This window comes from Anabrus simplex, chromosome 2 (genome assembly GCF_040414725.1).
Source record: "Anabrus simplex isolate iqAnaSimp1 chromosome 2, ASM4041472v1, whole genome shotgun sequence".
Classification (NCBI taxonomy): Eukaryota; Metazoa; Arthropoda; class Insecta; order Orthoptera; family Tettigoniidae; genus Anabrus; species Anabrus simplex.
Window position 1 is genome coordinate 148,075,192 of NC_090266.1, and position 14,810 is coordinate 148,090,001.

The following is a 14,810-nucleotide window of genomic DNA, read 5'->3' on the forward strand; positions in this document are numbered from 1 at the left end:
TGTGTGTTTGTTTTCTGTGGACTGACAGTCGCAGAGTGAGTTCCTGGAGCAGCTATCATGAGTGTAATTGGAACATTGTTAATGGTCGTTGTTGTGAGGAGTATTGTTATGCTCTTTAACACTGTGGAGCTGTTGCTGTTTAGTTGTTCACTGTGTTTGCCTGCGTGAATTACTGGGCTGTCTGTTGAGTCAGTCATCGTGTGGTGGGTAGAGGTCTGTACGCAGCTTTTGTGCGGAGTGACTAACTTGTGAGCGCAAGGGAAAGGGCTTTCGATCAGGATTACTGTCTCCAAGGTAATAAGAACGAGACGGACACCCTGCTATGTGAAAAGAACAGAGACTCGTAAATAATAATCAGCAATTAATGAGTGTGATCAGGGGATGTGTTGAGATTAAGTTTATGGCAATTTTTACGGCCGGATGCCCTTCTTAATGTCAACCTCACTTGAGGAGCTAATGAAGATGAAGTGAAAGATAGTGAAAGAAATTGGATAAGAGGGTTGAACGGAATCGGCTGCGGCCTCTGGATAGGAATTGTCTTGTATTTGTATGGAAGTGAAAATGGGAAACCACAGAAAACCATTCTGAGGCCCGTCGACGGTGTGGTTAGAAACCACTTGCCTCCCGAATGCAGAGCTTGGCTCCATAACCGTAGAGCGTTAACATGCGCGGCCACACCGCATCAACAAGAGTGGTTCTAGTTAAAAATAGGCCTGAAATGGTGAGCCATTGTATCAACACAGAGGAATATGGTTGTAAGAAATATTAGAATCACAAAAAAATATGGGTACAATTCCCATTGATTGAACGAAAGTATAATAGTACCAAAGAAGACATAACACAAACAACGGTGATGGTATTACCTTGATTAGCACTGAGGCAAAATGCTCATAGGAATTGTGGAAAAGTAACTGCGATGATTAGTACGAAACTAGACAAACAGAAACTAATGTGATTTTTCGACAACGAAGAATCTGTCAGGACGAGATATTTTGGCAGATGAAGTTCTACTGTTTAGAGTAGTAAATGAGTAGCAGGAATGTGAGCGATTCCAGGGGGACTTAAACAATGTAGTGAGGTGGACAGCAGACATTAATATGTATGTAAATGGAATGAAAAGTCAAGTTGTAAGTTTCACCAAGCGGGGAATGTCCTATCAGTTTTAATTATTGTGTTGATGGGGTAATAGTACCTCTTGGGGAACAATGTAACTACCTAGGTGTTAATTTAAGAAATGATAGAATAGAACCAGCCCAGACGTGCCATTTGGGCTCATCTGTTGGATTGGCACGCCCCTCCAAGAAATGATCTTCATTGGGGTATTGATATTATCGAGGTTGTTAAGAAAGTTTACAGATCTGTTCGCATGGTTATGAGAGTATTTAGGAGTTGTAGTAAGGACGTAAAGGAGCGGGCATATAAGTCTCTGGTAAGACCGCAGTTAGAGTATGGCTCCAGTGTATGAGACCCTTACCAGGACTACATGCTACGAGAACTAGAAAACATTCAAAGGAAATCAGCACGATTTATTTTGGGTGATTTCCGAAATAGGAGTAGGGTTACGAAAATGTTGCAAACTTTGGGCTGGGAAGACTTGGGAGTAAGGAGGTGAGATGATCGACAATGCGATATGTTTCAAGCTGCCAGTGGAAAGAAGGCGTTGAATGACAGAAGTGGAGCATTAAGCTTGAGTAGAGCTTTTAAATGTAACAAAGATCATAATATGATGTTAAATTTGGTATTCAAGCGGACAAATTAGGGTAAATATTCATTTATAGGACGAGGAGTAAGGGATTGGAATAAATTATTAAAGGAAATGTTCGATAAATTTCCAGCTTTGTAACGTTCCAGACGTCACAGTGTAATTATGTTAATTTTATTATGTGTAATTAATTCAGGAATTTAACGTCATGATATTTATCTTGGTATGTAATTTTATTATAATTCATGTTTGATCATTTGCTCACTATCATTTCATTACTTTGTAACTACGACTTGTAAACGAGGGCTGAATATCCTAATATTAACTTAGATTCTTGCGACATTCGTTTAAATTTAACTTGCAGTAGATTTTCCTCTATCTTGCCACATCACCGAGGAAGAAGGAAGGACAAATTTAGACATCAAATTCTGGGAAAAGCGAGCACGTGTTCAAGCGTTGTAACCACAGCTACTGTATTTCGACCAGAATAATTCAAACTGATCACCGCCTATATTTTCAAAGGAGCGTCATGTTGCCATGGATACTGAGTGAAAGGGCTAATAGAAGAACAGTTGATATCATGGTTGGGACCCATCAACTTTAATATCTGGAGTGGGGAGAGACGTGTCAACTGATTGGACCACGTGTAGCGACCTGTAATTAGAGCCAGAAAAGGTTATAAAAGGGCTTGTTGGAGCTCTTGGCATGATTCTTCTTCTATCTTGTATTTCGCTTTAGGTCTGATAACTTGTCTTATGGTTGTTGTACCATAGTGGACTAGTGTGATAGTTTATCACTTCTACATTCATTACTTCGTTACCACGACGTGGTACTTAGGAATTTCTGAATGATGGGTGTATAGCCACTCTCATCAGGAAGTACGAACTGCTCTGTATTAGACCAGTTTATACCAGTCTAAGACAATTGGTAGCATTAAACTAGATAGAAATGAAACTTCAGTGCACATTTTCAGTAAAGTTGGAAGGATTGTTAATTGAGTATCCTCTCCACATAACCCAAGGAGGTTTTTCTAACTATGATTTAGGGCTCATCTCCAATATATGGGATAGAGCATAACAGGGAGTGATAGTTTCAAAGCCATCATCCAATTAGTGGTTGATGCAATTTGCAAGGCAGGAATGGTACTTAGCTGCAGATGAAGATATCTCAAAGACGACCGGTGATGTTCTAGCTACAAGGATGGAAGCTTTCCAAGGACCAGCAGAACAAGACTACATGGTGAGCAAGCGAGTTAAAAATATTGCAAGTTTTCGCGAAGTAGAGTCATTCAATTTTTTGTTAAATTCATTTCCTATTTTAAATTCAGTTCTCGTCAAACCGTCGTCATTTATATTCAATATAATAAATAGTATTTTCCTAGTTCACTTTAATCAGTCTGCCTTAATTAGCCTTTTGATTTCTAATTCTCCTGCTTAATGATTAGTGCACTATCACCCCATCCCTGTGATGAGAGTCCGTCCAAGCTTTATTATAATTTTTTTGTTTTTAAGTCATCAACTTAAGGATTGGCGCCCTTAGCTTGCATAGTTGCATTTCTCGTTCAATTATTGTTCTCAATGAGGGGAAAGTCACAGCTTCTCGGAAAATGTTTAAGAAAAAGCTAGGTAAACAATTGATAAGGATTTATTTATTTATTTATTTATTTATTTATTTATTTATTTATTTATTTATTTATTTGCCAACTACCCAGTTACGAGATTAACAGACAGTTGAGTTCAAGTATTGTATATGTGGTCAATGCCTGTATAACGACCTTATAGGAAGTGTCAACTGTCTTGACTGATTATGAAATGAAGGGAAGTGATTGTAACCAAACATGTTTATCTCCGTAATTACGCCACATTGATATTGATTGTAGACTGAGGTCTTGCTTGTTGCAGGAAGCAATTAAACCTGCAAACACTCATTGTTCTCAGTCGTAGTTTACATGAAACTTTTAATGGAAGGCAAAAAAAAAACAGGAAAAGTATGGACTCTCTTAAACAGTTTTGATTATGCTGAAGTTCAGTATGAAACAGCGAACGTTTTGGGATCCTGGTAGAGAGAACATGGGGAGAATAGCCGAGAATATGAATTACGTGGTAGTATTGTATATCAAGCCAGCCCCGCGGTGTAGGGGTAGCGTGCCTGCCTCTTACCCGGAGGCCCCGGGTTCGATTCCTGGCCAGGTCAGGGATTTTTATCTGCACCTGAGGGCTGGTTCGAGGTCCACTCAGCCTACGTGATTAGAATTGAGGAACTATCTGACGGTGAGGTAGCGGCCCCGGTCTAGACAGCCAAGAATAACGGCCGAGAGGATTCGTCGTGCTGACCACACGGCACCTCGTAATCTGCAGGCCTTCGGGCTGAGCAGCGGTCGCTTGGTAGGCCAAGGCCCTTCAAGGGCTGTAGTGCCATGGGGTTTGGTTTTGGTTTTATTGTATATCAAACTGTAAAGTTATGTTACCCGGTGAGTTGGCCGTGCCGTTAGGAGCGCACAGCTGTGACCTTGCATCCGGGAGATAGTGGGTTCGAACCCCACAGTCGGCAGCACTGAAGATGGTTTTCCGTGGTTCCCATTTTCACACCAGGCAAATGCTGGGACCGTACCCTAATTAAGGCTACAGGCGCATCCTGCCCACTCCTAGGCCTTTCCTATCCCGTCGTCTCCATAAGACATATCTGTATCGATGCGACGTAAAAGATTCAAAAGACACCTTCGCTGTAATTTTCCAACAAATCTATACACGTTGCCAATAGTGTATTGTGGCCAATGGAGAGTACATTGAAGGCACCTAAAGGTATTTTATTTGTAACTTCTGTTTTCTTCGTTTTTCTAGAGGCAGCTTCTACCCCATTCTTAATCTGCAGGCAAATTGGAAACAAACATAAAGTAGCAAAATCAGTTCATATTTAGAAAGAACGGAACACGAAAAGGAACACATACAGCGACAGGGCAGTGTGAGAAGGGTCAGCAAGAGAAGCTGGAGAAAAGGGCAAAAATAAAAACAACAGGATAAAGACAATGCCGCATTTCCATACACTGAATGGGCTCTCGTTATCAATCCCAGTTCTTTCACATCTATTTTTTCATAAACCACGACGAGTTCGTTTCTGATTTTAGCTTCTCAGGAAGAAGATGTGGAGGTTTTCCTCTTCTCTTTGTCCGTGTCTCCTCTTTTGTTGCTCCTTCTTCCCACACCGATTTCATTGATTGCTGGCGGTTTAACATCCCACTAACACACATAGGTTTTCGTCGACTATGAGTTAGGAATTGGCTTGGACTAGGAAGGAAGCAACTATGGCCTAAATAACGCCTGGTGTGAAACTGAGAAAACACAGGAAAACGTCTTCAGGGCTGCCAACGGTAGGGTCTGAACCGTTATCTTACTAACATTGACATGCCAATATGTTCATTCTTTTATGTGTTCATTTTCATATTCCCATTTTTATATACGCCGTATCCAGGCTGGAGAGATGCAGACATAACTGCTTATAATGTGAGAACTATTTGAAAGTTGACTGTCAACTTTTCACGTACTATCGAATCGTGTGTCACGCCTGCACGGAAATGCAATGACAAAATCTTGCACATAAAACTCATTGTCAGTATGAAAGGGGCACTTCAAAACTGAACTTCAGTTTAGGACTACATAAAAATGGTGTTATAGGTCGTATTATTAATGGAGTCTACAGTGAGAGGACATTCTTACCCTGACATGTTGACAAACTTTACCGTCCCAGAGATACCTCTCGGTTTCCCATTTTATCAGGATGTTGCACTTCCATAGAGATGTTATCCCATTTCAATCAACATCAGTCACTACTGATCTGCATTTAGGGCAGTCGCCCAGGTGGCAGATTCCCTATCTGTTGTTTTCCTAGCCTTCTCTTAAATTATTTCAATGGCATTGGAAATTTATTGAACATCTCCCTTGGTAAGTTATTCCAATCACTAACTCCCCTTCCTATAAATGAATATTTGCCCCAATTTGTCCTCTTTAATTGCAACTTTATCTCAATATTGTGATCTTTCCTACTTTTAAAGACGCCACTCAAACGTATTCGTCTACTAATGTCATTCCACGCCATTTCTCCGCTGACAGCTTGGAACATACCACTCAGTCGAGTAACACGTCTCTTTTCTCCCAGTTCTTCCCAGCCCAAACTTTGCAACATTTTTGTAACGCTGCTCTTTCGTAAGACATCGCCCAGAACAAAATGAGCTGCTTTTCCTTGGATTTTTTCCAGTTCTTGAATCAAGTATTCCTGGTGAGGGTCCCATACACTGGAACCATACTCTACTTGGGGTCTTAGCAGAGACTTATAAGCCCTTTCTTTTACATCCTTACTACAACTCCTAAACACCCTTATAACCATGTACAGAGATCTGTATCCTTTATTTACAATCCAATTTATGTGATTACCACAATGAAGATCTTTCCTTATATTAACACCCAGATATTTACAATGATCCCCAAAAGGAACTTTCACCCCATCAACGCAGTAATAAAAACTCAGATTTATGAAACTCACAACCTGACATTTAACCCCGTTTATCATCATACCATTGCCTACTGTCCATCTCACAACATTATCGAGACTGAATGAGACTTGTAATTAACGTCGGATTGGAAAAGTGGATCTTAATACCTCTCCCCCCCGCCCCCACACTCTCGACCGCCGTATTAGGTCCGGTTGGATATTTTCGCACGGGAGTTTAATTAAGAATGTTGTTCACAAGACAAAGTTTGAGATCTAGCTGATACTACGTATCACTCAAATAGCTGAGCGTATAACGCCACAAATGCTTATAAGCAGATGACAAAAGCTTAATTGCCGTTTAGACAACTATATGGCTACAAATGAAGTTGACATTGACGTGTGCCAACATACATAAAAGATTTGCTATTACTCCGTACAATGTTGGACAAACAAACGCAAAATTCTTATACCAAGCGAGCTGTCTGCGCCGTGGGAGTAACGTAGCTGCTAGCTTACTTTTGGGAGATAGTCGGTTCGAATCCCACTGTCAGCAGTCCTGAAGATAGTTATCCTTAGTTTCCCTAATTATTTATTTTTTTGCCAGTGGTTAAACGTCGCAAAAGCACATCGAAAGTTTTCGGCGACGCAAGAAAGGGCTAGGACTAGGAAGGTAGTGGCTGTGCCTTTAATTACGTTACAGCCCCAGCATTTGCCTGGTGTGAAATGGGGAAACCACGGAAAACCCTCTCCCGACGGTAGGACTTGAACCCACCGTCTTCCTAACCGCACGGCCAACTCGTTCGCTAGTTTGCCGTCCTTTGACAGCAGGTTGTGCCGTAATTGAGGCCACGATCGCTTCCTTCCGTCCCATCGTTGCCATAAGAGCTGTCTGTGTCAGCGAGACGTGAAACTCTGATATTAATAACATATGCCCTACTGTTGGCGCCAATTGTAATATACCAATTACCATTGTACCACTGTTGGGTTACAATTGTTATCTAGTCAAATACTTTGCCTCACGGTTGGGCATTAATTGTAACATCCAAAAAAGAATCATGTTAATTTTCGTACCATAACTGAATGTAATTATCACGTGGCGATTTCCAACGAAAAAAAATTAAGTGAGTGAATAAATTTCCGCCTCTGTGGTATAGTGGTTAGCGTGATTAGCTGCCACCTCCGTAGGCCCGGGTTCGATTCCCGGCTCTGCCACGAAATTTGAAAACTGGTACGAGGGCAGGAACCGGGTCCACACAGCCTCGGGAGGTCAACTGAGTAGAGGTGGGTTCGTTTCTCACCTCAGCCATCCTCGAAGTGGTTTTCCGTGGTTTCCCACTTCTCCTCCAGGCAAATGCCGCGATCGTACCTAACTTATGGTCACGGCCGCTTCCTACATTCTTCCTTGTCTGTACCTTCCAATCTTCCCATCCCTCCACAAGGGCCCTGTTCAGCATAGCAGGTGAGGCCACCCGGGCGAGCTACTGGTCATTCTCCCCAGTTGTATCCCCCTACCCAGAGTCTGAAGCTCCAAGACACTGTCCTTGAGGCGGTAGAGGTTGGATCCCTCGCTGAGTCCGAGGAAAAAACCAACCTGGAGGGTAAACAGATGAAGAAGAGTGAATAAATACAAAAATGACGACAGCAATCATATTACCTATTTATAATCTGGCAAAAATGCTTGTAAATGGGCGCCAGAGGTCACCATAGGATCTCTCACTTTAGAGTCTTAATAACAAGAGCAATAAAAATAATAATAAATTGTAGAACGTAAAAGATTCTACGCAGGTCGTGTTCATAGAGCTATAACATAACGGTGAGTGGCCTCTGAAGAGGACGGGTGCAGGTCTTTCGAATTGACGCCATATAGGCGACCTGCACGTCTGTGAGGGTGGTGTCTTACCTATGATGAATTCTAATGATGAATAGGGCCCTCACACCCAGCCCCCGGGCCATCCGAATTAACCAATGAAGGTTAAAACCCCGAAACTGCCAGGAATCGAACCAGGGAGATTCTGGACCAAAGGCCAGCACGCTAACCACTTACCCATGGAGCCGGACTTCATAGAGCTGCAAAACTGGTACTCTGCTGACTGGGCCTTACCTACTACCCCCTGCAAACGTTAGAAAGTGGTAGGAGCATGCTTACAAGGCTACTATAAATAAATGTAATTACTAACCAATCCCCATGGTACTACAGCCCTGAAGGGCCTTGGCCTACCAAGCGACCACCGCTCAGCGGGAACGCCTGCAGATTACGAGGTATCGTGTGGTCAGCACGATGAATCCTCTCGGCCGTTATTCTTGGCTTTCTAGACCAGGCCCGCTACCTCACGTTCAGATAGCTCCTCAAATCTAATCACGTGGGCTGAGTGGACCCCGAACCAGGCCTCAGGTCCAGGTCAAATGGCGTGACAATTAAATGGAATGTGCTTTCTGATTTTTATCTTTATTTTAGTATCTTTTAATATCAAGAACCAACCACCTATGTCACAATTCTCAAATAATTGTAAAGTTTTTGGACTCAAATATTAACACAAATATTGTTAAGTAATAGTATACCACATTTTATATTGTAATAGTTTTTTAACGATCTCTAATCCATTTTACAAGACATAGTTTTTAACAGTATTCATAAGTCATACCCAATCAGGTACCTGATCTATTCTTAAGGTAAAATATGGCTGATGATGCCTACTATTGATAGGCGAAACATGTACCATCCAAAGTATTAATTTTATGTTAAAAATTTTAATAAGGACAAAGTACTAATTTTTAACATTGTATTGTATTGAATAGGTGGGTGAACAATAAACGCATACTAGTGTTATTTAAGACAAATACTTTCAATACGGACACAAACATGAATTTTATCACATGTAAAATCCTAGTAAGCTTGTGATTACGTTGTGGAGCTAGCGTTTGGTTGGTACCAGTGCACGAACACCTCTCGAATTCCGCACAGTTGTGTCTATCTGGAGAGGCACGTACAACTGTGTAATGGAATGTAAAAAAAAAAAGAGGCGGACAAAGAGTAACGACGATCATAAAAGGTAGCCACTAGCACAGATAAGCTGATGGAGCACGGCAACCTGAAGTTTAGTGCAAAGTCTCTGCTGCTTATGACGTCAACCACAAGTACGAGCCTCTATTAAGCAAACTCGAACCGGCAGAACGTCTTGACAATGTATCAAAATGCGCTGGAGTGGGCGTCATCTGTACCAGTGGTATTCAAATTGTGGTACGCGTACCACTAGAGGTACGCGGGTTCGTCTCAAGGACTACGCAAATTTATCGAAGCTTCTGTTTCCAATTAGCATTTCAGAAAAAGGCGATCCTGTTCATTTTCAATAAAAACTTGTTTTGATTTAGTGTTTTTGTCTGCCACTACACAGAGTCCCCTTTACGAACTATTCATTCCAAAATGCGTGCCAGTTTGTACCTCCCATTGGCTAGGTAGGCCCTATGTAAAAATGCTTACTTATGCTGCATTGCTATTTTTTTACTCTTTTTAAAAAATATTCTTCTTCTCCTTCTTTGTCTGTTTACCCTCCAGGGTTGGGTTTTCCCTCGGACTCAGCGAGGGATCCCACCTCTACCGCCTCAAGGGCAGTGTCCTGGAGCTTCAGACATTGGGTCGGGGATACTACTGGGGAGAATTACTAGTACCTCGCCCAGGCGGCCTCACCTCACAAGCTGAACAGGGGCCTTAGTGGGGAATGGGAAGACTGGAAGGGATAGACAAGGAAGAAGGAAGGAATCAGCCGTCGCCTTAATTTAGGTACCATCCGGCATTTGCCTGGAGGAGAAGTGGGAAACCACGGAAAACCACTTCGAGGATGGCTGAGGTGGGAATCGAACCCACCTCCAGTCAGTTGACCTCCCGAGGCTGAGTGGACACCGTCCCAGCCCTCGTACCACTTTTCAAATATCGTGGTAGAGCCGGGAATCGAACCCGGGCCTCCGGGGGTGGCAGCTAAAAACACTAACCACTACACCACAGAGGCGGACTTTTAAAAATATTTTGTTCCGAAATCCACTTAGTCACGTTTCAGTCGCAGTGCATATAGACTAGTACAATAGTAATTGTGGCATTAATAATTATAATCGTATTTATATCGTTGCTAGACAACTCCACTCATGAGAAAACCACGTTTCTCCATCTACCTTGTGAAGAATTACCGCGTTGCCTGAGATGGGAACAGAAGGCTACAGTGGTCGAATAATTGGCCTATCATTAATCAATGGTCTACCTCCGTAGCGTAACGGTTAGTGTTATTAGCTACCGTCCTCGGAGGCCCGGGTTCGATTCCCGGTACTGCTGGAAACTTAAGGATGGCAGGAGGGCTGGTGTGTGGTACGTGGAGCTCACCTCCAGTGGGGATGTGCCTGAAAAGAGCTGCACCACCTCGGGATGAGGACACGAGTGTACTTTATTAAGCAATGAAAATGCCAGGAAAAGTTCTCCGGCCATTGCTGACCGCTCTGTTTTGGGTCCCCTCTATAAACTTTACTCCGAAGGAATTACGAAGTTTATCAATCAATCAGTCAGTCACTACTGATCTGCATTTAGGGCAGTCGCCCATGTAGCAGATTCCCTATCTGTTGTTTTCCTAGCCTTTTCTTAAATGATCGCAAAGAAATTGGAAAATTATTGAACATTTCCCTTGGTAAGTTATTCCAATCCCTAACTCCCCATACTATAAACGAAAATTTGCCCCAATTTGTCCTCTTGAATTCCAACTTTATCTTCATATTGTTATCTTTCCTACTTTTAAAGACACCACTCAAACGTATTCGCCTACTGATGTCCTCCCACGCCATCTCTCCACTGACAGCTCGGAACATACCACCTAATCGAGCAGCTCGTCTCCTTTCTCCCAAGTCTTCCCAGCCCAAACTTTGCAACATTTTTGTAACGCTACTCTTTTGTCGGAAATCACGCAGAACAAATCGAGCTGCTTTTCTTTTGATTTTTTCCAGTTCTTGAATCAAGTAATCCTGGTGAGGTTCCTATTCACTGGAGCCATACACTAGTTGGTGGAACCATACCCTAGTTTACTTTGCACAGGGCGATACATATACAATACATTCCTGTTATCTTGAGGGAACAGATTGTTGTAGCGGCTTAGCTGCTTGCCTGTCATCCCTCCTACCGCGGTTTGATTCCTGATGTTGCTGAGATAGGATTTTCAGCTGAAAACCCGTGGTGTCAGGAAGAGTATGTGACCTAAATCCCTGGCCACAAATCTTTCAAGCCTCAGTATGTGCAGGGACCCGGAGCAAGCGGCATAAGCTGCAGATGATGATGATGATGATGATGATACCGGGCACGCTGGCCGTGTGGTTAGGGTCGCGCTGCTGTGACCTTGCATCCGTAAGATAGTGGGTTCGAACCCCACTGTCGGCAGCCCTGAAGATGGTTTTCCGTGGTTTCCTATTTTCACACCAGTCAAATGCTGGGGCTGTACCTTAACTAAGGCCACGGCTGCATCCTTCCATTTCCTAGGCCTTTGCTATCACATCGCCGCCAATAAGACCTCTATGTGTCGGTGCGACGTAAAGAAAATAGCGATGATGATGATGGTTAATATTATTTGGCATCCAGCAACAATCGCTTGTTACTTTTGGTATAATAGCAATATACGCATACTTCGGGTGTACGAAGGTAAAACTATTGGATTTTGTGGTACGCCAACCAAGAAGTTGGTCTATACCACCATGGCGTTTCAAGGTCTGATAATGTGTCAAGCGAAGCACTAGATAGCCGATCTGAATGATGCTGCGATCATCTCCATCTCACTGCCCAAGCTACATTTGTGGATTGGAACCCTTATTCCACACCACACACGTTCACATTTCTTTCAATGCATAAGAACGAATTGACCACAAGACACGCTTTTTTATCAGCTTGTATCAGGCAATTATCAACCGAGTGGCTGCACGGTTTGCGTCACACAGCTGTCAGCTTGTATTCGGGAGATAGTAGGTTCGAACCCCACTGTCGGCAGCTTTGAAGATGGTTTTCCGTGGTTTTCCATTTTCACACCAGGCAAATGCTCAGGCTCTACTTTAATTAAAGTTAAGGCCGCTTCTTTCCCACTCCTAGCACGTTTCCTATCCTATCGTCGCAATAAGATCTGTCTGCGCAGTGCGACGTAAAGCAAATTGTAGGGAAAAATAGGCAATTGTTCTTAGTCATTTATTTATTACAAGTTGCCTTACGTCGCACCGACACAGATAGGTCTTATGGCGACGATGGGACAGGAAGGGGCTAGGATCGGCAAGGATGCGGTGTGGCCTTAATTAAGGTACAGCTCCAGCATTTGCCTGGTGTGAAAATGGGAAACCACGGAAAAACATCTTCAGGGTTGCCGACAGCGCGGTTCGAACCCACTATCTCCCGAATACTGGATACTGGCCAAAATTAAGCGACTGCAGCTATCGAGCTCGGTTGTACTTACTCAGTACGTAATTCGAATTATCGGATGTCATGGACAAGTGGTGTAAATCCGTTTCTTTTTTGAACGAATGGTATGTAATTTAGAAGTGTATCAGTGTCTGTGTAGTACAAAGTAAAAATTGAAGTGATGTGATCAAAAAACGGGATATGTCACTACATATTAGTTTTGAGATATATCTATTTTTGTGTATAATTCTGTATAATAATAGACTATTCCTACGCTTTATAGTTAACCCTACGTGCTCATTAGGAAGATTAAAGGCAAGTACCAAAATATGTAACCATATAATAAAGTCACATACTAGCAATGTAATTAAGGAAATGACTGACAAGTCCCGATTTTTATTTAAACAACACTAGTTTCACCAAAAATGAATTTTTACCGCAGAAATTCGTACAATTTTATAGAAAAATGTATTTTTAATCATTTAAGCATATTAATACGCATTCCAAATAAGTGTATAAACATGCGTCATATAACAAAACATACATATCAAAATCGACGCTGACATGGAAAAACAAGTCAATAACCTATCAGTAGCTTGGCTTGTCACACGGAAAGGATAATAAAAAGGGATTTTTTTTTACTAAACAACCCAGGTTATTTAGTCACACAGATATATTCATATTTGATGTGGATGCCAATTATCGGATTATCGCGATCACTCTCCCAAACTTCACTTTCACACGACACAAAATATTAACACTGGTTTAGACAAGGAAAGAGTCACTGAACGAGTCTCATTTTAACACCAACAGATGCGGAATAATACGAAGATAAGAACCACAGCAATAACTCATATACCACCAAAATGGTGACTAGTCTCGCTTTTTATCTCAGCGCCTCAATTATGGACGAGTCAGTACATTTGTAAGGGTTGCTTGGAGGAGGCGGTGAATGTTCACCCGGAATGACGTGTGTTCGATTTCCCGTTAGGAAGTCGAAAATGTTAAGAAATGAGATTTCCACGTCTGGAGTGGCCCTGAGGTTCGCTCAGCCTACACTAAAAGTGAGTATCATGTTAATTTCTGAGGCGCAAAGGTGGTCAGCATAGGGCAATCACTCTATCCCACTGAAGTACCGTGAAGAAATAAGAAATAAAGAAATAAGTTACGGCCAATTACACGAGATCATCGAACTAAGTAGAAATTACTGCACCTACTCGCCTTCTGACGGGATATAATAATGACAGTCGGCCTCTGAGCATCGAGTTATGGATTAACAGTGGATCCTGCGAAATCTTGCAATTATGTGACTTGAGCGAATGTGTGAGTTCTAAATGCTGCCTGCGTTAAGAAATGATGTTTGCATAGAAAATTACGAAGAAAAATTTGGTGTTCTTTATCTCGGGTGTCAAATTAAGTTCGATGGGACAACCAAGCAAAGCAGGACATGAATGCCCTTGGAGAAGTGGAAGATAAAGGCTTCTTCTCGGTACTCAGAGGGATAGAGTGATTGCCCTATGCTGACAACCTTTGCACCTCAGAAATTAACATGGGACTCATTTTTAGTGTAGTCTGAGTGAACCTCAGGGCCACTCCAGACGTGGAAATCTCATTTCTTAACATTTTCGACTTCCTAACGGGAAATCGAACACACGTCATTCCGGGTGAACATTTACCGCCTCCTCCAAGCAACCCTTACAAATATACTGAATCGTCCATAATTGAGGCGCTGGGATCAAAAACGGAACTATCCTATCATCTCGTCGTCATAAGACCTATCTATGTCGGTGCGACGTAAAGCAGATTGAAGGAAACGATCCATTTCATTCTTCCATATAGGTTTCTCCCCGCACTTTCCTGGTCAGAATAGAGATTCCTCAAAATGTAAATAAGATGATGTGGTATTCCCTCGCTCTTGAGTACTTGCCACAATATACTGCTTTGGCGTAGTCAGTAAAGCAAAGGTACGTGTGTCTTTCTGAAATTATCATGCCTCCTCCAAAATCCAGTGACTTGATTTCTGATTCGCCTATCTTTCTAGAAAACGGCTTACTCTTCAGGTAGTTCTCGGTCCATATACTAGCGGAACTTATTTTGTATCATCTTGAGAATAACTCTCTAAGGCCGCGTGCACACCGAGCGCGCTTCGCATAGTGTGTCGCGTGTTGCTCAACGCTAAGCGTCACGCTAAACATAACCAGTGCTTTGTTCGTAATC